Source organism: Euleptes europaea, chromosome 4 (assembly GCF_029931775.1).
Source record: "Euleptes europaea isolate rEulEur1 chromosome 4, rEulEur1.hap1, whole genome shotgun sequence".
Classification (NCBI taxonomy): Eukaryota; Metazoa; Chordata; class Lepidosauria; order Squamata; family Sphaerodactylidae; genus Euleptes; species Euleptes europaea.
The window spans coordinates 102,378,758-102,400,924 of record NC_079315.1 but is presented as its reverse complement, the minus strand read 5'-3'; the positions used below and the strand labels follow the sequence as shown (position 1 = coordinate 102,400,924).

Sequence of the window (22,167 nt, the reverse complement as noted above, 5' to 3'; positions counted from 1 at the left end):
TCAGAGTCCACCATTCCAAACCACCATTCTTAACCACTACACCACGCTGGAGTAAATTTACTCTGTCAGTTGGGTCTCCAGGGTCTCAAGTCAAGGAAGGTCTTTCTCAGCACTTGCTAGTTGAGATCCTTTAAGTGGAGATTCCAGGGATTGAATGTTGGAGCTCATGCATGCAAAGCTAATGTTTTGTTCCCCTTACTTTAACGTAATATGCAAATTTAATCACTGAATCGATTTAAAGAAAGATAATGAGTTCTTAAGTGGGTTGAGTTTATTACAATTGCTGTGACATTTTCTCCTGGTGTTGCTCTTTCTACACACACACACACATAAAGCAAGGTCGCTAACCTACAAGCTTTCAGTCTGTCATTTGTGGTGGGGGCTTCAACAGAGTTTTGTGGGGGGAGCCTTTCAGCTAAACACGACAGTGCCGTTTTTTTCCTAGTGTCATAATTTAAATTAAGGTCAGGGATTTTTTTTCCCCCCAAATGAACTTCTGCTAATAATTTGTCCTTTCAAATTGCCTGGTACTCAATCAAAATGGCGGGAGTAATGAAGTTAAAAGGCAGCTGAAGCCCGTTTATGATAACATGCATTTGGCCAAGATGGAGCCATTATATGCAAATACATCCTGTTAACAAGCAGCTGTGTTGATCGCCTGCCAGGCACTTCATAAAACAGTGCCTGTTTGGAGCCAGCTACTTTGCCACCCATGGCAACCCATAAACTATTATGCAGTTCCATAATGGGAAGTTAAGAAGGTACACTACAGCTGTTAGTACCACAAATTCACAGCAAACATTAGAGTGCTTTGACATTTTGAAAAATCAGATTGTGAATCTGTTGCACAAAAGACGAACGCAGTGATCTTGTGTGGCCACTGGTTTGCCCATTTGTGTATTTATTACATTTTTGTTCCGCTTTCAAAGTCTTGTTTTGAAAGAGATTTACAGAGCCGCTCGGGGAAACAAGAGCTTGACACAGTGAAAACCCTACATTAGGGAGGGGCCGTGGCTCAATGGTAGAGCCTCTGCTTGGCATGCAGAAGGCCCCAGGTTGAATCCTCATCATCTCCCGTTAAAGGGACTAGGCAAGGAGGTGATGTGAAAGACCCCTGCCTGAGACCCTGGAGAGCCGCTGCCGGTCTGAGTAGACAATACCGACTTTGATGGACCAAGGGTCTGATTCAGTGTAAGGCAGCTTCATGTGTTCCTGTGTACATTAATTTTAAGAACAAGCTTTAATGAGATGGAATGACCAACTGCAGGTTAGAACAGGGTTGCCAGCTTGGGTGGGGAAATTCCTGGAGATTTGGGGTAGAGTACAATGCTGTGGAGTCCACCCTCAAAAGCAGCCATTTTCTCCAGGGGAACTGATCCCTGTCATCTGCAGCTCAGCTGTAATTCTGGGAGATCTCCAGACCCCCCCACCTGGAGGTTGGCAACCCTAGGTTAGAACTCAAAAGTGTAGTGTCAACTATTTTTACTTGAGAGGAAACAAAAGTTGGGGTTAAATGAGCCTCCTAGGGCAGTGCCTTCTGCAGCAATGGGGTAACTACTGAAAAGGCCCTGATCTTGGTGGATCTTGCATATGGAAATGGTGATACCCTAAGCAGGCCTCAGAGGCATTGGGTGAAGCAGGACTGTAGATAGGGAACCTGGGGCCATAAAGAGACTTTTCACCGTGGTCACCCCCGCCGACTGCTTCAGGGCTTCCTTTTGATTATGCATGCCTTTTCCGCCCGTCAGAGGTCGCCGCGCTCTCCCCACGCATTTTGCCTGTGTTTTCAAGATGCTGTTTTAGCCAGAATCTGGAAAATGTGGGCAAAACGCATGGGGAGAACAAGGTGACCTCTGATGGGCAGAAAAGGCATGCCCCAAAGCAGTCAGCGGGGGTGACAGCAGGGAAACATCCCTGCATAAAAGGCCAGACTCTTGCGTCTCTCATATATCTCCCAAATGCTGTCAGTAGATGAATATGCAGATATAGATAAGTACATAGTTTACTGTGTAGTGTTTAAAGATGATATATGCATTAATAATAACAAATGTTGATGTGGTAGATAGGCGAATGGGTAAGCCGCTGCCCAACCTTGGTTGTCCACAGTCCTTAGGCAACCAGTGTGTTAGTGGCCCTGACTTGTGTTGGCCCAGGACAGGTTGCCTGTCTCTGTACCTCGAGAAGAGTACTAAAGTACTCTAGGATATGAGCTGGGTATGTATAGCCTGAAGAGGAGAAGAATGAGAGGTGATATGATAACCCTCTTCAAGTACTTGAAGGGCTGTCATATAGAGGAGGGTGCCGAGTTGTTTTCTGTTGCCCCAGAAGGTCGGACCAGAACCAACAGGTTTAAATTAAATCCATCTAGACATTAGGAAGAATTTTCTAACAGTTAGAGCGGTTCCTCAGTGGAACAGGCTTCCTCAGGAGGTGGTAAGCTCTCCTTCCCTGGAGGTTTTAAAGAAGAGGTTAGATGGCCATCTGTCAGCAATGCTTGATTCTATGACCTTAGGCAGATCATGAGAGGGAGGGCATCGTGGCCATCTTCTGGTCATGGAGTGGGGATAACTGGGGGTGTGGGGGGGAGGTAGTTGTGAATTTCCTGCATTATGCAGGGGGTTGGACTAGATGACCCTGGTGGTCCCTTGCAACTCTATGATTCTGTGAGCATTTATGGCAGAGGTGGGCAAATTGCAGCCTGGGAGCCACATCTGGCTTTGTCGTGGTTTGCTTCCTTTAGCCGTGGCCACATCCAGACACCTGAATCAATCATGTTGGTTAATGTTTTGTTTGAAGTGGGCTCGCAAACCACAATTTATCATAATCGTGGTCGAGTGTTATATCTACGTTGGGGAAACTGTGGTTAAGGCATTCCTCTTGTCTCTCTTCTTGCAAGGAGACATGCTGTTCTCGTTGGTGTTCTTTGGGGAGGCCAGGCTCAGTTCAGCAAGTTAAATCATGATTTCAGTTGACGTTTGGAGAGTGGAGATTCTAGCTTTGCCATCGTGGTCTTCTGTTGGCTGTCTGGCTTAGTTCTTGTGGCTCCTGTCTGGCTGTTAATCCAAGCTAAAAACCAGCAATGTCAGGGTGCAAACTACATTTGATTAACATTAGAGCAGTCCTATTACAGACGCTTCGCTGTCCTGCACAAGTTGTAAACTACAACCTTTAGTTTCTTCAAAGGCAATAGGAGCTCAGCTTCTGATTGATTGATAGTCAAGAAATGCTCTGCACGTGAAAAAGAGCACAATGTTCCTTTGTGCTATAAGCTGAGCTCTGAGGAGAAAACTTCCTAACATCTGGGAGCGTATTTAAAACAACAACAACCACACCCATGCCAAAACTTCCAGGCAAATAGTTGTGGGTGTGTAGTATTTCCCCACAAGTGGGTGTTGTTCCCCTCCTACATAAGTAGCTAAACTATAAAAGAGGCTCACTGCATAACTTATTTGGCTTAGTGGTTGCACACAGAACTCTTTGTAACAAAACATGATGTTTGAACAATTTGCAGCTGACAGTTGTACATACCCAGTGACTTGTGGATCGTCACGTGATCTGCCTTTATGGCTTTATTAAGAAATAAATGGAAGGAGCAGATACTTGTTGCCTGAAAAAAAAATTGGCTTAACTAATATAACACTCACATTACAGCTTAATTCCGTTATCTTTAGGGGAAACACATACACATTGGACTGTTTAGCCTAATAACCATGCATTGAAATACTGGATATGCAATTTAGTTTGGGTGACGAGGAATAAAATGATAAAGAACACTATGTGCCTTCTCAGTCTAGACTTTATTTACCCCTATTATGTTTTAATCCTGAATAATACTCTGAGGTGGTGCAAAACATTGCGTAATACAGTGACAAACTTGAATTATATTTCACGAACTGGGGAAAATTAATTGTATAAGACTTGGCCATAATGACTATTGTTAAAAAGAAAGTTTAATCCCTTTAGTATTTATCACTGAAAAATCCACTTAATTTTTTTTTAATGTTGCTTGTATTTTAAAAAGAAATCAAAAGGAGCATGGTCCCTGATCTAGACTGAGACAACATCATTCAACATGATGGATCACAAATACAAGGATAAGACAGAGTTGGGAGCCAATATTGTTGGTACAGTCAGTGTGCATTGTTCTTTAGGATGTCCTTGAAGTGCTTCCATCTAAAACCGAGTCAGCTAAGGGGGAGGGAGAGGCAGGATAAACGGGGAGGCAGTATACTCTTGTTCTAGTTCATCCATCCATAGGCTTAATATCCAGGCTGCACAGCTAGCAGAATGAGGTGGTAGAATCTTGAGGCGGTAGATTGGGTTGTACTAGTTGAGAATGTAGCCCTGACCTGGATGGCCCAGGCTAGCCTGGTCTCGTCAGATCTCAGAAGCTAAGCAGGGTCAGCCCTGGTTAGTATTTGGATGGGATACCACCAAGGAATACCAGGGTTGTGACGCAGAGGAAGGCACCTCCGTTAGTCTGTTGCCATGAAAACCCCAAAAGGGGTTGCCATAAGTTGGCTGCGACTTGACGGCACTTTACACACACACAGTTGAGAATGTAGGTGGTGGGGAGTCACATTTTTAATATTCCCTTAGGTAAACACTCCCTTAGGCAAATGACTTCCACTAGAGACGCTGATCTGAGCTCTCCGTTCCTCGGGAGCTCCCGGGGGACCCAAGAAACGTTCTAATTTGGGGTGCACCCTGCACCCCTACCCTGTGCCTAAATAGTGGACCGGGAAACAGGAACTCTCCTGCAGCCTTGAAGAGCGGTCTGACCCCCATTTTTTCTGAGAGAGGAAGACTCTCGGGGAATTGGGCGAGGTCCCGCCAGCATAAGGGGAATTACAACGCCACGAACAAGAATACCTACTCTCCTAAAATCTGAGTAAGTTTAAAGAACTCTTTTGTTTGTACCTGGATCTGGAAGCTCCGAGAGATTGCTAAATACATCTGGCAAATCCGTATCTCCCCACCCATTGTTTAAATGACTCTTTGAAAACAAGAAAAGATCAGATAAACCGGCAGGAATCTTATCAGTTAGATCGGTGGGAAGACATAACAACTAGGATTTTTGAAAGACGCTTCAGCTACCAATCAGAAACTACGAAGTATGAAGGGGAGGGAGGAGGAGTAACCCCCACCCCACCCCGAGGTCTCGTCTTTCTAACTAAATTAAATCTTCCTGCCTCGTCCTTCCCGGAAACAATATATCATCGCGAGAGTACCAGAGAACTTGGAATCGTAAGTGTGACATTATCGTGTAACTGGCAAATACTTCCCAAGTTCCTGAACAAAAGGAAGACGGAAGGTTTACGACCCTGATTCCTGCAGCACCTCTTTGTTATTTACAACCGCTGTATTTGTCTGGACTTTACCAACTAAGTCTTAACAGAATTTTCAGAAGCAGCAACCATGGAACGTCTGACTAAACAGCTGGATCAACTTTCTGCTTTGATGAACACTCAATATCAACTTATCAATCAAAAACTGGATATTATCTTAGACGACCTTAAGGATATAAAAACCCAAATCTTCACAATGAGGTCAGAGGTGACACTAGAGGGCTCTCTAGTTGACAAGAGAGATGAAGAACAGAAGAATCTTGCAAAGGAAACGGAGAACTACAATAAACAAACTGCAACAGTCCAGCTGGCAACAGCGGATCTGAATGTGAGTGACTTTGACTTCTGTCTCTATAATCTGCCTGATGAACTTTTTAACACCAGCTTGGAGGACTTAAAGGGTAGAAAAACTGGAGCTACTGGGATCTCTTTCTTTGACTTTGGGATGGAAGAAATTGCAACACAGATTTACTATGAAGATCATTCACCTGCAGAAGAAACTCTAACATCAACTTGCAAGGATGCTCTTCGACGTTTAGTGTTAATGAGGAAAAGAAGAACAGCACCCAAGAGCTGTTCCTTGCCCCAAAGCAGTGATTCCCAATGTGGTGGCTGTGGACACTCTGCTGTCTTCAAACAGTCTTGAATGGAACAGGGGGAAAGGAAACTTAAGTTTGTCCTCAAAGCAAAGAGCCAATTCCAGCTTTCTTATACCTCCTTAGTGCAAAACATACTTCAGAAGAACCTAGCAGGCTTCATCTTGGCATTTGGAGGAAGCACCCATCATAACAGGACTCCTGGCTTGGAACTAGGGTTGCCAGGTCCCTCTTCGCTACCAGCGGGAGATTTTTGGGACGGAGCCTGAGGAGGGCGGGGTTTGGGGAGGGGAGGGATTTCAATGCCATAGAGTCTAATGGCTAAAACAGCCATTTTCTCCAGGTGAACCGATCTCTATCGGCTGGAGATCAGTTGTAATAGTGAGAGATCTCCAGCTACTACCTGGAGGTTGGCAACCCTTCTTGGAACCTTCCCATAATTTGTACTTCCTTCCCTGTGGCAGTCTTTTGTGGCGGTGTCCACTACCCTTTCTTAAAAGTCCAAAAGTGCCCACAAGCTCAACAAGGTTGGGAATCCCTGCCCTAGAGGCTTCAGCAAGCCACTACAAGGCCTGGTGGATGGTGTGAAGGTATCCTATGAAATTCCCAGGCTTTGGGGAAATAAGGATGGGTGAAAATGGTGGTGTCAGTTCCTAGACCCTAAGAAGAAAAGAGAGCCTTGAAAGAAATCACGGCTAAAACTCAAGTACTGAGGTGAAAAGGAGTGATGGTTCTACAAATGGAACTCAGAGCTCTCAAAACTGCTCTGATTCAAGAAGAATCCACCCAAAAGGTAATCAGCTATTACTAAGCAACGTCACGCTCATGACACGCTTTCAAATTGTCAGGTTCCAGTATTGCGGGGGGGAACAGTCGCGCTGTAGCTGGATTTTGGAATCAAGTCTGTATGTTGCAAGTCGTCGTGACTTTTGAAGCAAGCTTTTGTTTGAGAGAGGCCTTGCGGGATCTTGCACGAAAGAAACACCAGCTGCTACTTAACTGCAGATGGACATTCACAGGTTATTGCTGGGTGTTTTGATGAAATAGAAGAGTGGGAATGAGTCAGGAGGAAGAGGAATCTTACTGTGAGCAATCAGTAGTGGTAGTGGGAAGGAGGGTGAAGGGGAGGAGGAGGAGAAGAGTTGGTTTTTATGTGCCGACTTTCTCTACCACTTAAGGAAGAATCAAACCGGCTTACAATCACCTTCCCTTCCCCTCCCCACAACAGACACCCTATGAGGTAGGTGAGGCTGAGAGAGTGCGACTTGCCCAAGGTCACCCAGCTGGCTTCATGTGGAGGAGTGGCTAAACCAACCTGGTTCACCAGATTAGCCTCCGCCGCTCATGTGGAAGAGTGGGGAATCAAACCCATTTCTCCATATCAGAGTCCACTACTCCAAACCACCGGTCTTAACCACTACTCCACGCTGGAAGCAGAAAGGAAGGGCAGGAGTGGGTTGGGAAGTGGAAATGGTCCTGGGTATAGCCAAGTTGAGTGGCCACACAAGCCAGTGTGGATTACTCAGCTCAGCAAAAACCAACAATGGGCATTAGCTCCAACCGTTGCTTCCTTCTGAAAACGGGCAGCAGAGCAAGAAAAGACAGCTGGCAAAGTGACACCAATTACCATTTATTTATTTATTTTGTGATTTATAGCCCTCCCTCCCCGGCCGAAGTCAGCAGATGAAGAGTCCCAAGCCAAGTGGCAGAGTTGCTAGAGAGCATTATTATGCTTGCACCTGGTCACCAGCGGTCTTCTAGGGTAGTGACCCACTGGGAAATTCCACTGTTAAGTTAAATTTTATTTATTTGTTTGTATCTCACCTTTCTGCTCTTACAAGGGTCGCCAAGGCAGCTAACAATTTAAAACGTACATGATAAAATGGCATTATAATACCATTAAAATCAATCCCTCTCCCAAACATACATCATTAAAACATTTTTAAAAGAGTTAAAAAAACAGTTAAAATACATACAAAACATGTATGGCCAGTCCACCCTTGAGGAAGGAGAAGGCAGGTGGCCACTGCTAATGACTCGGAAGGCTACAGTTGTCTCTCTTTAAATGCAAAGAGTTGGTGTGTCTGCTCTGAGTAGTCCATCTTATTCTGTTTCAGGCATGTAGTGCTACACAGAAGTGTGTGTGTGCGCGCGCCATGAAGTCACAGCTGATTTATGGTGATCCCATAGGGTTTTCAAAGCAAGAGATGTTCAGAGGTGGTTTGCCATTGCCTGCTTCTGCATCACGGCCCTGGTATTTCTCGGAGGTTGCCCATCCAAATATTAACCAGGGTTGACCCTGCTTAGCTTCTGAGATCTGATGAGATCAGCCTAGCCTGGGGCTATCCAGGTCAGGTTCTATGGTGCTTACTCACAGGAAAATGTTCTTAGGATGACACTGTCAATGGATAGAAAAAAAGATGAGATTATACTGGGTGCAAAGAGGATAATTTGTACCCCAATCTGCTGCTGATTTTATCTGGGGGTTTTTTGGCTCAGATCTGTTCTACCCATAATTAAACACTGGGAGGGGGCAGCGTGGAGAGGCATTTTGCTTGCTGCCCCTGCTAGACACACACACTCTTAATATCACTATTTGTGTCTAAAAGACAAAAACACCAGGCAAACCATGTCTAGACAGCTTAATTTGTTTAGAGAATATCATTGGTCCATTCTGAATGCATATAATTACTTTCCCCCCTCTTGAGCTACCACAGTATTGATAGCAGCATTGAAACTTATTAAAATAAATTATCAGGATGTAAAAGGAAATGTTGCAATGAACTGATATGTAGCAATTAGCAGTGAGGAACTGATATGCAGCAATTAGCAGTGATTGTTGCTGGTAGGGCTTCAGCCCCCAAGCCCCCAGGAAGAAGCACCCCCCAAAAAACCCAGCTGTTCCTTAGCTGAGGATAGAGAGAGAAATTCTGCCTGGAACAATAACAGTGGCAGTGTATCTGGGCACCTGGTTGACAGTTTTGCAGTGGTGGTAAAGTGGAGTCTGGGTGTATGATGAAGTAAATCACATTACTGCTTCTTCATCAAGCATTGCCAGAGCAAAAAAATCAAACCAAATCCACTTATCTAGGCTGAAAAATCCTGTATGGTCACATTGTCTCAGATTTTGAAGGTGCTTGAATGGGGCTTCATTCAGACATCCAATTTAACAGAGGTTAATTTTTTAAAAAGTACACACACACACACACAGCTTGTGCCGTGCTCATGCATGCGTCTGGTTTATCCTCTTCCTCCTTCCTTCCTGTGCAGAGCCGAATGAAAGAAAGGTGATTTAAGAATTAACTCTGGTTATTTATGATGTATGAATGCAGGAGTGCTAGATTTCTTAACCAAGGTTTAGGTTAAACCATGTTTGTTTGTTACAGATAACAGGAATTAGTGTTAAACCACAATTCCTTTACCATGCTCCGAGAGAGAAGGGAAGGGGGAAGAGGATGAACCAGTTGCACATGCGAATGTGGAACAAACTGGCTTCGTGCAGCCTTGCTGACTAGGTCTAGTCAGTCTTTGGGTAGGAGACCCTCAGTTCACACCTTGAGTTCTATAATGGAATAAAGTACAAGGCAGCTTCATGTCCCTTGGTGGTGGCAAATGCCATCGGGTCAAAACTGACTTACGGCGACCCTGTAGGGTTTTCAAGGCATGAGAAGTTCAGAGATGGTCTGCCATTGCCTGCCTCTGCGTCACAACCCTGGACTAACTTGGTGATCTCTCACCCAAGTACTAACCAAAGCCGAACCTGCTTAGCGTCTGAGATCTGACAAGATCAGGCTAGCCTGGGCCACCCAGGTCAGGAGTCATGTGCCTTGTGTGTGTAAAGTTCCATCAAGTCACAGCCAACGTATGGCAACCCCATAGGGTTTTCAAGGCAAAAGACTACAGAGGTGGTTTACTGTTGCCTTCCTCTGCACAATCAGAGGAGCATGCCGAATATATTAGGTGCTGTGGAACACGGGCAGGATGGTGCTGCTGCACTCGTCTTGTTAGTGGGCTTCCTAGGGGCACCTGGATGGCCACTGTGTGAACAGACTGCTGGACTTGATGGACCTTGGTCTGATGCAGCGTGGCTTTTCTTATGTTCTTATGTTCTAACAACCCTGGCAGTCTTTGGTGGCCTCCCATCCAATTACTAACCAGGGCTGACCCTGCTTAGCTTCTGAGATCTGACAAGATCAGGCTAGCCTGGACCATCCAGGTGAGGGCTCATGTGCCTTATATATGCCTATGTATATTATTCCTTTTAGTATAAGGCATCTTCATATGATCAGAGATGGAATAAACACTGAATACAACGCACGTGCTTCTCTGCATGGAAACTGGGTAATTATTTGTCCATCTGTGTATAGGAATAGCTGACTATCAACTTCACATTTAAAAAAAGAAAGAAAAGACTGGAACAAATCCCATTGAATTTTCGAAGGGTGATTTGAAGAGTGTGAGAAGTAAGAGGAAGCGTGTTCTTGAAGCTTGTGGTAACAATAGACAGTCTAGCCGGTTGGAGCATCGGGCTGTTTCCCAAAGATATATTTAATAGGGGCCAAGGGGATGAGCCACATGAGATGTTGCTATGGAAATGGAGAACACAGTGACATTTTTCTCGAAGCCAGAATAATATAACCATGAATTCCAAGGCTGCCCCCAAGCAATGTCTGATCACAATTTTGGGCTAGATAAATTGCTGCCCTTTGAAAAGCATAATGATAGATTTTTGTTTGCGATGAGGAGGACCTCCTGGTGCGTTTGGGTACTCCTCTTCCCACCATCCTAGGAGGCAGGAACTAGATTGCTCTTTCCACCACCGATGGGGAAGGGAGTGCCCGCCCTCTTCAGTTCTTTTCCTGCTTCCTCAGAGAGCGCACAGATTCTTTGAGCTCTGCGGGACACCAGTTCTGCGGGACACCAGCGGCTAGATAGCAAGATCTTTCCCTAACCTTCCTTGTTAAAGTATTTATCTTCCCCACCGTCCAGGCCTTACAGCAAAAAGAGGGGGGGGGGAGAGAGAAGGCTGTTTGTGTCCTCAGTCTGTCTCCCCTGACCCCCCAGCCCCATTAGCAAATTGTTATGGCTTCAATAGACTCAGCCACTGAAGTTACATCTTCAGAAGGAAAGCTGGAGATTATCCACAATCAATATTGGGGGCTATCATAGACTCTCAACAGCCATTGGAGCGTTTGTCATCTTGTTTTACTTTCGGAAAGGGCACAGAAAATAGTGAAGGCAGAAAAAAGAATTCAGATGGTAAAGAAACTGGGCCTTTTGATGCTAGCCCGATTACAGGATTCAATTATTGCAGCAATTGATTCTGTGCCGTGGGCAAGGGCCCCCTCTTGACAATTTCAGTGGTTTATATTTCCATATCAAAGACACATTGCCCTCAAACGACATGTCAGAATGAAAATGCCCAATTCCTTGAAGAACGACTTCTCCTGGTGGACGATCAAAAAGCATCTTTCCAGGGGAAAACCACTTCGCTGGTCAGCAAACATACAGCATACTACGGACACGAGCCCGGTGGGCTAAGGAGTCCATTGCTCACTGGGACATGTATAGGGCACATGTACAGGGCACAAGAACCATAATGGAATCCAAACACAGCTAGTTTTCTATATGCACAGATATCAGGAGAAGATTTGAAGACAAGCCTTCTCCCTGACACTAACACTGCAATCCTGTGCAAAATTATCCCAGTTTAAGCCCACTGAAATTCAATCACATGAGCCCTAATTTGATGTTGTACTGCCCAGACACAGAATTACCACTTTGGGGAGAACTAGGTCATAGCAAGAATGTTCAGGCCCTTCTCTCACAAATGTACTATGGTTTACAGTGTTTGAGGGGACAAATAGAAAGCCAAGATGCCATAGTTTTCAGAAGCTTTTTGTTTCTTAATTTTTTTCCCTGTTAGCAAGCCGGTTGTGCTGATTTCTTTTAATATGTCAAGAATGGTTTCCCCTTGGGAGAAACTTGTGTCTGTAAAACATCCGCAACCATGATGAAAAATCAAAATAAAAGAGTACCTATGATCATATCTTCCTTTAGGGCACGGAAGGATATGAAAGAGAACTGCTTCTGCGTTCATGTCTTGTTCACCTGCCTTGTGTATGCTTCATTAAAAGTTGTAGCATGGAATAAGGTACAAATGTCAAGTGGTGGGAAAATCTATATCTAAACTCATAGGTGCAAATTAAAGTATGGATCATCACAGCCCGTAAGTGCCTCTGAAAATAACTATATTGCAAAGGGCTTCATTTCAAATAAATTGCTTTCTGGACCCAAGTACAAAGCACAGAGCTCAAGGTCAGCAGTTAGAAATGGAATGGGATCATTTGACTTAACCAAAGAGCTGAGAGACATTTTCTGGACATACATCATATACTTTTTTTTTTTTTTTTTACTGTGGGTAGGGGAAGTAATGTTGAATTAGAAGGAAATTGCAGTGGAAATTTGTTCATTCTTCTGCATAGGGGCACATCTATATTTCTGCCCCCTCATCCCAGCCATAGAGAATACGGGATTCCACAGCAAACCTTTATTGTAATAATTCTTGCTTGTTATACTGGTCCTAGCTGAGTTCCTGAATATATTTATAGGAAGGAAGCCAGATCACTTTGAGACTTCCAGAATACCACAGGAAGGACGGTGTTGCAGCACATTGTTAGACACCATGGGGAAATCATTTTGCCTCATCTCTAGAAGACGAAATGAGAAGCCAAAACCTGTCACTTTTTTTTTATCCTGCCCTTACTCCAAGGAGCAGGAGTGACACCCACAGTGACCCCTACTCCATGCCCAGGAGATCTTGGCCATCTTCTGGGCATGGAGTAGGGGTCACTGTGGGTGTGGGGGATGGTAGTTGTGAATTTCCTGCATTGTGCAGGGGGTTGGACTAGATGATCCTGGTGTTCCCAACTCTATGATTCTATGATTTTATTATCCTCACCTGCCTGTCAGCACAAGGGCCCCCAAAGCCATCTTTGGCGCAAGTGAAAATCCCACTGATCAAAAGGTTTGTGTGTTTATCAATGTATTATAAACCTCAAGAGTTCAAAGTTGTTCCAGATTCTGAAGATGTGGTGCCATATTTGAGCCAGTGTTGCACAGCTGTTGGAGCAGGGGTTCCTAACATGGTGCCTATGGGTGCCATGGTACCTGCTGACACCCTTCCTGGCACCTGCCAAGTGCTTTTAGAAAGTGTAAGGGGCTGGGTGGGGATCTGCCCAGCAGGGCATCTGATTGGCTGCACAGATTAAAAGGCATCTTGTTAAACAGAGCTTCTTCCTGAAATGTTGAAGAGTTACTATTACAGTTATATATAACCTCGCTTCCTTACAGTTTGTGGTTGGCTCCACCTCCTGCGGCAGCCATTTTTATTGGCTCCACCTCCTGTGGCAGCCATTTTGCAATTGTGCCCGCCACCCTGTGTCAGAATTGCAAAGGTGCCTGCAGGCTCAAAAAGGTCAAGGACCCCTGTGTCAGAACCACAGGAGATGACTGGGGAGATCAGGGTTCAAATTCGCATTCAGCCATGAAGCTCACTGGATGTCTTTTGGTCAGCCTCTTCTCAGCCTAACCTACCTACCTCACTGGGCTGTTGTTTTGAGGATAATATGAAGGAGAAATATGAAGGATAATATGAAGGAGAAAAGAACCATGTTTCTGAGTTAAAGGGACTAGGCAAGTAGGTGATGTGAAAGACCTCTACCTGAGTCCCCGGAGAGCTGCTGCCGGACTGAGCAGACAATATTGACTTTGATGGGCCAAGGGTCTGATTCAGTATAAGGCAGCTTCATGTGTTCATTAGCACTAAAGACTAACAAAAATATTTTCTGGTAGGGTATGAGCTTTCGTGAGCCACAGCTCACTTCTTCAGATACTTCTTCAGGTATCTGAAGATATCTGAAGATACTTCTTCAGGTATCTGAAGATATCTGAAGATACCTCTTCAGGTATCTGAAGATATCTGAAGATACTTCTTCAGGTATCTGAAGATATCTGAAGATACTTCTTCAGGTATTTGAAGAAGTGAGCTGTGGCTCACGAAAGCTCATACCCTACCAGCAAATATTTTTGTTAGTCTTCAAGGTGCTACTGGACTCTTGCCCTTTTCTACTACTGCAGACAGACTAACACGGCTACCCACTGTGAATTATCTTCATGTGTTCATGCGTTCAATCATTTTCAGAGTCTGCTGCCCAGTGCAAGAGGTCCAGGTGAAGGGTCCCGGGTTCAATCCCTAGCATCTCCAGTCAGAAGGATCAGGGAAAGGGTGATATGAAAGAGCTCTGCCTGAGCCTCTGGTTGCTGCTGCCAGTCAGAGCAGCCAATACTGAACTAGGGGGGAAGGAACAGCAGAAGAGCAGCTTCATATGTAATCAGGAGCAGAATCTCCAAGCAGCTCGCAGCACTGAGCGAATTTTTGTAAGCGGTCTGTCTGGGAGCGTCACCTGATCTGGCCCGGCCCGTTGTGGTTAAGAGGCTTTCTGGCTGATCTCCCTGTAATTTTCTCCTTTGGCTGTAGCCGAGTTGAGGGCACACCAGATGACTTGGCATTCCTTAGTTCTGGACCTGCTCTGGGCTTTCACATTTTGACACCCGCCGCCTGCTGTTGACTTGGCCCTTTGCTGAGCCAAGGTAAAGAGTGTCAACAGTATGTTCTTGTCTTCACAGGGGTGTCCCTGAAGCTTCTGGATACTGGAGGAAAGGAGGAGAGCCAACCCACTGTGCTAGGCACGAGCGCTTATTAAAATCATCAGCAGGAAAAAATATTGCTTTCAGAATATCTGTATTCTGAAATCCTGCTCTTGATGAAGTCAAGGGAGGTTTATTTATCTGTTGCTAGCTTCAGTTGGAACGAAGGGTTGGCATTGGGTAGGGGGGAGAGAGCGCTAGCGCAACTCACTGGAATAACAGAAATAATTTTTCCCGAAGATCTTCCAAGCGTTTAGTAACTGAGCCTGGTGGGCAGAAATCCGACTTGAAAGCTCATAAGAACTTGAACCGAACGGGTCTAAACGAAGAAGGAAGATCAGGATTAACTCTGCCATTATGGTGGTTCTCTGGTTGAGAAGAGGAAACTTTAGATTAGGCAGGGGGCATTCTATGGAGCTGAGAGACGAGGAGTCACCTGCCCTTCATTTTAAATCCTTCAGCCGAAAGAAAACGTCTCGGCTCCTTGGCTAGGAACTGCTGCCAAAACATGTTCTTGGCAGAAAACGCCTGACACATATGTTCTTTTTTAAACTCTGCCTTTTGCCAGGGAAAGCACGGGCCAGGGACATACTGAAGCACCCGTCTCGCGATGCCTAATATAGACAAAGGTTATATAGCTCGTCCCCATAGAAAACTCAAAGCAGGTTACAATATAAATAACTCATTAAAAAAATACAATGAAAACAACATTATTAAAAACCATGAGCATCACAGTTTAAAAACTACAATTAGGATTGCCAGTAATAAAAGCTAAACCAATCAAAATCCAGTCCTAAATAAAACTGTCTTCAACTGCTTCCAGAAGATCAACAATAAAAGGGGCCAGGTGCGTCTCCCTGGGGGAGGGGGGTTGTTCACTATCTGTGGGGCTGCCACAAAAAGTCCCTCTCTCGTGTACCCAACCAAACAAGCATCTTTAATAGGTGGGCCATTGAGGAAGGCATTTCCCCATTGTCTTAATTCCCAGGCAGGAACATATGGGAGAAGATGGGCCTTCAGATAACTGGTTCTGAGGCATGTAGGGCTTTAAAGTACAAAACCAACACTTTGAATTGGGCTTGGGAGCAGATTGGTAGCCAGTGTAATTGCTGTAATATTGGGGCCATATGCTCCCAATAGCTCGCCCCAACCATCAGCCACAGCAATCTGCACTAGCTGCCGCTTCCAAACACTCGTTGAGGGCAGCCCCAACTAGAGTGTATTGCAGTAGTCTAGTCTAGATGTAACTAAGGCATGGATCACTGAGCTAGATCTGACTGAACCAGAAATGGATGCAGTTGATGCACCAGCCAGAGCTGGGTAAACGCACTGCAAGCCTCAGAAGCCGCCTGGTTTTCTAAGGTAACCACCGTGTCAAGTTTTTCAAGGGGAGTATATCCCCATCCAAGACAGGGGAGTTCTGAAGTCCTTGGTTTGCCTTTCTGCTAACAAAGAGAACATCTGTCTTGTCAAGACTAAGTTTCAGCCTGTTCTTCCTCATCCAGCCCATTACTGACTCCAAGCACCGGTTCAGAACATCAATAGCATCCTCAGAATTAAATGGGACAGAAAGAGAGGACTAGATATCATCTGCATATTGGTGACATCACAGCCCATAACTCCTGATGACCTCTCCCAGTGGCTTCATAGAGATATTTAAACAGCTTGGGGGATAACATGGACCCCTCTGGCCATGGGGCAGAACAGGAATCCCCCAACACTATCTTCTGAGATCAACCCCGCCCCCGATAGGACTCGAACTACCACAATATAGTGTCTCTTAGTTCCAGTGCTGACTATTCACTGACAGACCTTAGAAGAAAAGAAGGCATTTACACAGTGTGAGAGTAGTCATATGATCTAGTCCATATTACTAAAAAGCAGTTTGGCACTGGGGGAGAAATTTCAGCAATAAAGTCCATTCCTGAAGGGGGGGCAAAGCGCCTTTGGAGCTGGGGTGACCCCGCACCAACATCACGGAATAAGGTGGCTCCTATGCCGGTGCAGGGGCAATCATGCCAGTGGCCGGGCGCTGCCAGCCCCCTCTGCCAGCGCTGCCATGCCAGCAGGTGTGTGTGTGTGTGTGTGTGTGTGTGGTGGTCCCAAAGGTGGAGTTGCCTTTAGGTAGCATCTATAGCCCTTTTGCCCCGGGAATGCCCCCTTGAGCGGCGGCAGGGCTGCGCCACCATTTTTGATGGCGCAGCCTCTCTATTTCCAATGGGGCATTGCCCCCTTTTTCATAATTTTATTTTCGAAAATGCTTTTTTAGGCTCCGTGGCAGCCAGGAAGCCTTTGAGGAGGCTGTGCCGCTCTGTTGCTCCTGGCCACTGCGGATCTACCCCACCCTTCAGGATTGTGCTCATAGGGGCATTTTTTTTTTAAGTACATCTTCAACAGCAGGAAGAAAAACACCGTGTCTGTATTCAATACGTATTTTTCCATGCCCAGAAAAATCTTTCTTTTATTTCCCCCTCCCCCCCACATGTGCTGCTTTCTTTTTTTATTAGCGCTAGAATAACAGACCAGACACTTCACTCAGGCGGCATCTCCACAAAATGGCACTGAACAGATTGTAATTAAAATAAACATAAACGTAGCAGGTGGGCAAGGTTGAGGAACAATAAGGGATTATTATTCCGTTGCCAGAGCAACAACTTTCTCGCTGGCTCAAAGAACAATAGTTATGAATGGAAATATATATATATATATATATATATATATATATATATATATATATATATATATATATATATATATATATATATATATATATATATATATATATATATATATATATATATAATGATGCAGACTGCCAGGGCCCCAAATATGAATAATCTTACACACACCTACTAAATGAAGAGCATGAAAGAGAGAGCTTGAATTTTTGGCTAGAAAGGGGCCAGCTGCAGCGTATTGAGGAGCAAAATTTTAAACTAAACATTGCCTAAGAGGAAGAGTTCTCCTTTTACCAAATGCTGGATAGCTTGCATTGTGCCACCCCTGGCTTTAAAGCCACATGGTATTGCATTCAGTGGATTTCCCCCCCAGTATACTGGAGGAGGCCTGTGGTGCAGAGGGGTAAGCTGCAGGACTGCAGTCAGAAGCTCTGCTCGCAACCTGAGTTCGATCCTGACGGAAGTTGGTTTCAGGTAGCCGGCTCAAGGTTGACTCAGCCTTCCATCCTTCCAAGGTCGGTCAAATGAGTACCCAGGTAGATACCAGCTGCAGCATCACTACCATTTGTAAAAAAAAATTTGTGGGGGGGGGTCTAATGAAAGAAAATAAAGGCTTGTCTGGGATAGAGGGCGGAATATAAATCCAATAAATAAATAACTAAATAGATAAATAAGAAAGGGAGGAGGTCAAGTCAGATAGTTGTTATGGTGTAGAACTAGGAACAGAGAGGACTGGAAATCAGATCCTCACTCCGCCATCCAACTGACTGGGTGAACTTCAACCAGTCACTTTCAATCTGTCCTACCTCACAAAGTTGCTGTGAAGATATAACGGAGGAGGGAGAGAACAGGGATCAGCATCACCACTAGGTCGGCTTTGAAGACATTTGGTGAAGAGGATGTATTCAGCTCTGCCGACGCTCTATAGAGTGTGGATTCTGGAATTTACCTCAGGCAGATATAGGGAACTGGAAGGACTTGAGCCGTCTCAGTTTATGCATGAATTCGTGAGCAGAGGTAGCTTGTGTGGATGTTTGCTGGAAGACTACCAGTTACTGCCACCTGAATCAGCAGGAGGAATCCAGTGTCTTTATGAGAGTATGTCAGGATGCAACAATGGGGCTGCTACTGCAGCTCTGTTAGGGTTTCCAACCTCCAGGTACTAGCTGGAGTTCTCCAACTATTACAACTGATCTCCAGCCAATAGAGATCAGATCCCCTGGAGAAAGTGGCCGCTTTGACAATTGGACTCTATATGGCATTGAAGTCCCTCCCCTCCCCAAACCCCACCCTCCTCAGGCTTTGCCCCAAAAACCTCCCGCCGGTGGCGAAGAGGGACCTGGAAACCCTAAACACTGTGCATGTGTGGACAACTGTTGAATGGCTAGCAGTGTTCCTCATAAGCCAGTTATGGTGTTACCTGATATACTTGTTGCTGGCTACTAAGCAGCCTCATGCTTTTACAGTGCTCCGATAGCATCCATGTCCAGATTGCACAGTATGGCTTGTGCATGAACCAAGACTCCACTTGGCTGCATTGACTAGTTTTACTTATATTTCATTTATATTTGGCTTTTCCAGATTTTGGAAAATTTCCGGGTTTAATAAACTTGAACCTGGAAAATACCGAAAAAATGGTGCACAGCTCTTCTGACCAGCGTAGCAAAGCTGTCCTGCACAAATATCATGCTAACAGTATTAGTATTTGTTGGAAGAAGAGTAGTAAAGAAATTAATTTCTTATTTTGGTACTGTGATGATAAAGCTCCTACTTTTGTACTCTGGTGCATATTTCCTGGTAGCATATGAAAAGCGGTAGACTGATTAACCTCTGTACATACAAGATTTCAAATTAATCCTGTCTTTTAAAAAAATATCTGCACAAAACATTTGCCTTTTGCTAGAAATACAATTACTTAAGAAGTATAAATGAATGGCAAGATCATGTATCACATCTCTGTAGAGGAAGAGGAAAATTAGGTCTCATTTACAATCTGAGAGATTGTATGGGGTGTTTTATCTTGACAGCTGCGTTAATTGTGCAGTAAAATACGCCAGCTGTTTTACCAAGAAAGGGCTCTTCTGCTAGCAGTGAATATGTCTGTAATCTATATAACAAATTGCCAAGAAGAAAAACAGCAAATGCTGCCTTCAGTGTGGAGACATGCTTAAATCAAGCATGACAACCTCTTCTGGATTCCTTCTGAGGAACAGTTGGAAAATTCCAAGCACTGTAATAAATTTCTTGTGATATGTAAGCCATTTGTATTGCGTATGGTTGCTGTGTGGCATTAGAAACTGGCAGCGGCTGTTTAATAACTTAATAGCTGACATGGATGAATATTAATAGTTTTTAATATGCAAATCAGGACTCCTGAAGAGGATATAGAAAAATGCCAGCAAGATGCAAGCACTTCTATCAACCCTCCTGGTATGCATTCTGATTAATCCAAGAGGCAGGACCAGGTTGCTAACCCAGCCTCTCTCCATGATATCAGAATCTCAAACTTAATGTATTGGTTTTAAAAGCTTGAGAGGATGAAGGGCAGGATAAGACATCTTTTGAAAAACAGTTTTTTGCCTTCCTAGGGTCATGGGTAAATCAGATCATGCTGCAGGTCTTCGAGGCCCTTGGCGGAAAATAATTCTGAACAGTTATTTAAAGTACATTTCAAGCAGCAAACTGGTTTTTCGGACAAATTGTAAAAATTCTGCCAATTTCCTTGTAAGTCTGATGATACAGCTTTCCCGCTGTTGCATCTGGAAAAGCGGGTTTGGTTTTAACCTACAAAGGCTTATCCTGAATTTAAGAAGGAAAAAACCCAAACAAGAAATCCTACATAGATTTGCACTCTTCCTAAATAGATTTACACTCTTCTAAGGCTGTTGACTTTAAGGGACTTAGAAGGGAAAAAGAAGAAGAAGAAGAGTTGGTTTTTATATGTCGACTTTCTCTACCACTTAAGGAAGAATCAAACCAGCGTACAATTACCTTACCTTCCCCTCCCCACAACAGACACCCTGCGAGGTAGGTGGAGCTGAGAGAGTGTGACTAGCCCAAGATCACCCAGCTGGCTTCATGTGTAGGAGTCGGGAAAGCAACCCAGTTCACCAGATTAGCTTCCGCCACTCATGTGGAGGAGTGGGGAATCGAACCCTGTTCTCCAGATCAGAGTCCACCGCTCCAAATCACTGCTCTTAACCACTACATCACACTGGCTCTCTGCTTTGGACTGCTTTGTAAATAAACTAAAAGCCATTACGGCTTTCCAAACTAATTTTAAACAGTAGTGACATTTTGAACTGGGCAGGGGACGAAAAGCCAGAAAGAAAGGCTCGTCCACTGATGCATTCCTACACGAATGGAAGCATAGGCAATGTGTTTTGTGGGCAAAAATGAGGCCCCCTGCTCGCTATAGTTGAAAGACACCAGTGGGACAACAGGGCAGAAGTCCCAGCAGCTGCATATGGTGTCTCTGACACTGTAAAGGGACAGGGATAATCTCTTAATGTATTCACAGAGTGCTCATACATACTTACACATTTCATTCACATTCCACTCTGACGCACACACAACTTTCTCACCCACAGCATGTCAGTTGACCAACATGTTGACAGTTCAGTGTACTCCTTTCTCTCCTCAGCGCCATACTGCCAAGAATATACCCTTCCTGTGCTGACAAGCTTTTAAAACTTCAGTGTAGCTAATCTTCCAAAGCCAGATCTCTGACAGCTAATTTCGATAGACGCTTTTGGTATTATTGCCACTATTTACCTCAAGGTGTGTGTGTGTGTTTTTTTTTTTTATCAAGTTCATCAATTGGAGAAAGGATAATTTAGGAAGCACATGAATGTTCCGAAAATCTGTGCGCTCTGTGCTTTAATCTACCTCATTGATTTCTGCAGAACGTCGGTTTCCAAAATGTATGTAGCAACTCACTGGTGCCGCAAGAAAGGCTGAAATGTGCATTAAAAAATTTAAACACCAGATTGCATGCATCCTCTACTTTACAACCCTCACACTAGGGAGGCCGCATGTAGCATCGATCCAGCCCACCTTTTCTCTTCCAGTATATGGGCAGGAACATCATTTCAAGGGAGTAAGCCTACATTGAGGTTCCCTGGTGTAAGAAAATCCCAAAAGCAGCATCATGGTTCACCAGACAAAATTTTAAATGGGCTTTCACCACGTTGAAAGAAGAGAGCTTATCCGTTGTCCTGAGAGCAAAGAGAAAACGGGTTGGATCCAGCCAGCTTTTTCACTCAGTCTCATCTGATTCCCCTCATTACAGCCGCAGTCCCACATGACCTTTGTCCATGTAGGTCCTGCGTTTTCTGGCATAACCTTTTTGGTGGTCAAAAATGACCCTCTCCCCCCCTTTTTTACAAGTGGATCCAACCCAATGTATATTTATTTATTTACTTCACTTCATCCCCCCTTTCTCCGCAACAGGGATTCACAGTGGCTGCGTAGTCCTCCTCCATTCCGTGTTATCCTCACAACAATGCTGTGAGGTAGGTTAGGCTGAAAATCTATCACTGGCCCAATGCCACCCAGAAAGCTTGCCTGGCAGAGAGGGGATTCGAACCTGGGTCTTTCAGATCGTAGTCTGATACTCTAACTACTTCACCACACTGGCTCTTTTTGGATCGAAGTAATGTGCCTCCAATTATATTGCAGACCTGTGTCCCAGGGATCAAAGGTAGCATTGCTCAAAGGTTGTCCAAGCCTGGCTTTGACTTCACAAATGGAAAGATGAATTTTCAATATCATTCAGAGTAGCATTTAATTGCTCCTGCAGTCTTTTCTTCTGAAGGATTTGATTTTTTTTCAACA

The 22,167-nt window shown here is 44.6% G+C and overlaps 1 protein-coding gene across 1 annotated transcript in view; it reads left to right on the top strand.

Annotated features, from left to right (window-relative positions):
• GHR (growth hormone receptor) overlaps positions 1 to 22,167 on the top strand; it is a 79,145-nt gene that overhangs the window by 5,795 nt on the left and 51,183 nt on the right. The gene's annotated exons all lie outside the window — the stretch shown is intronic.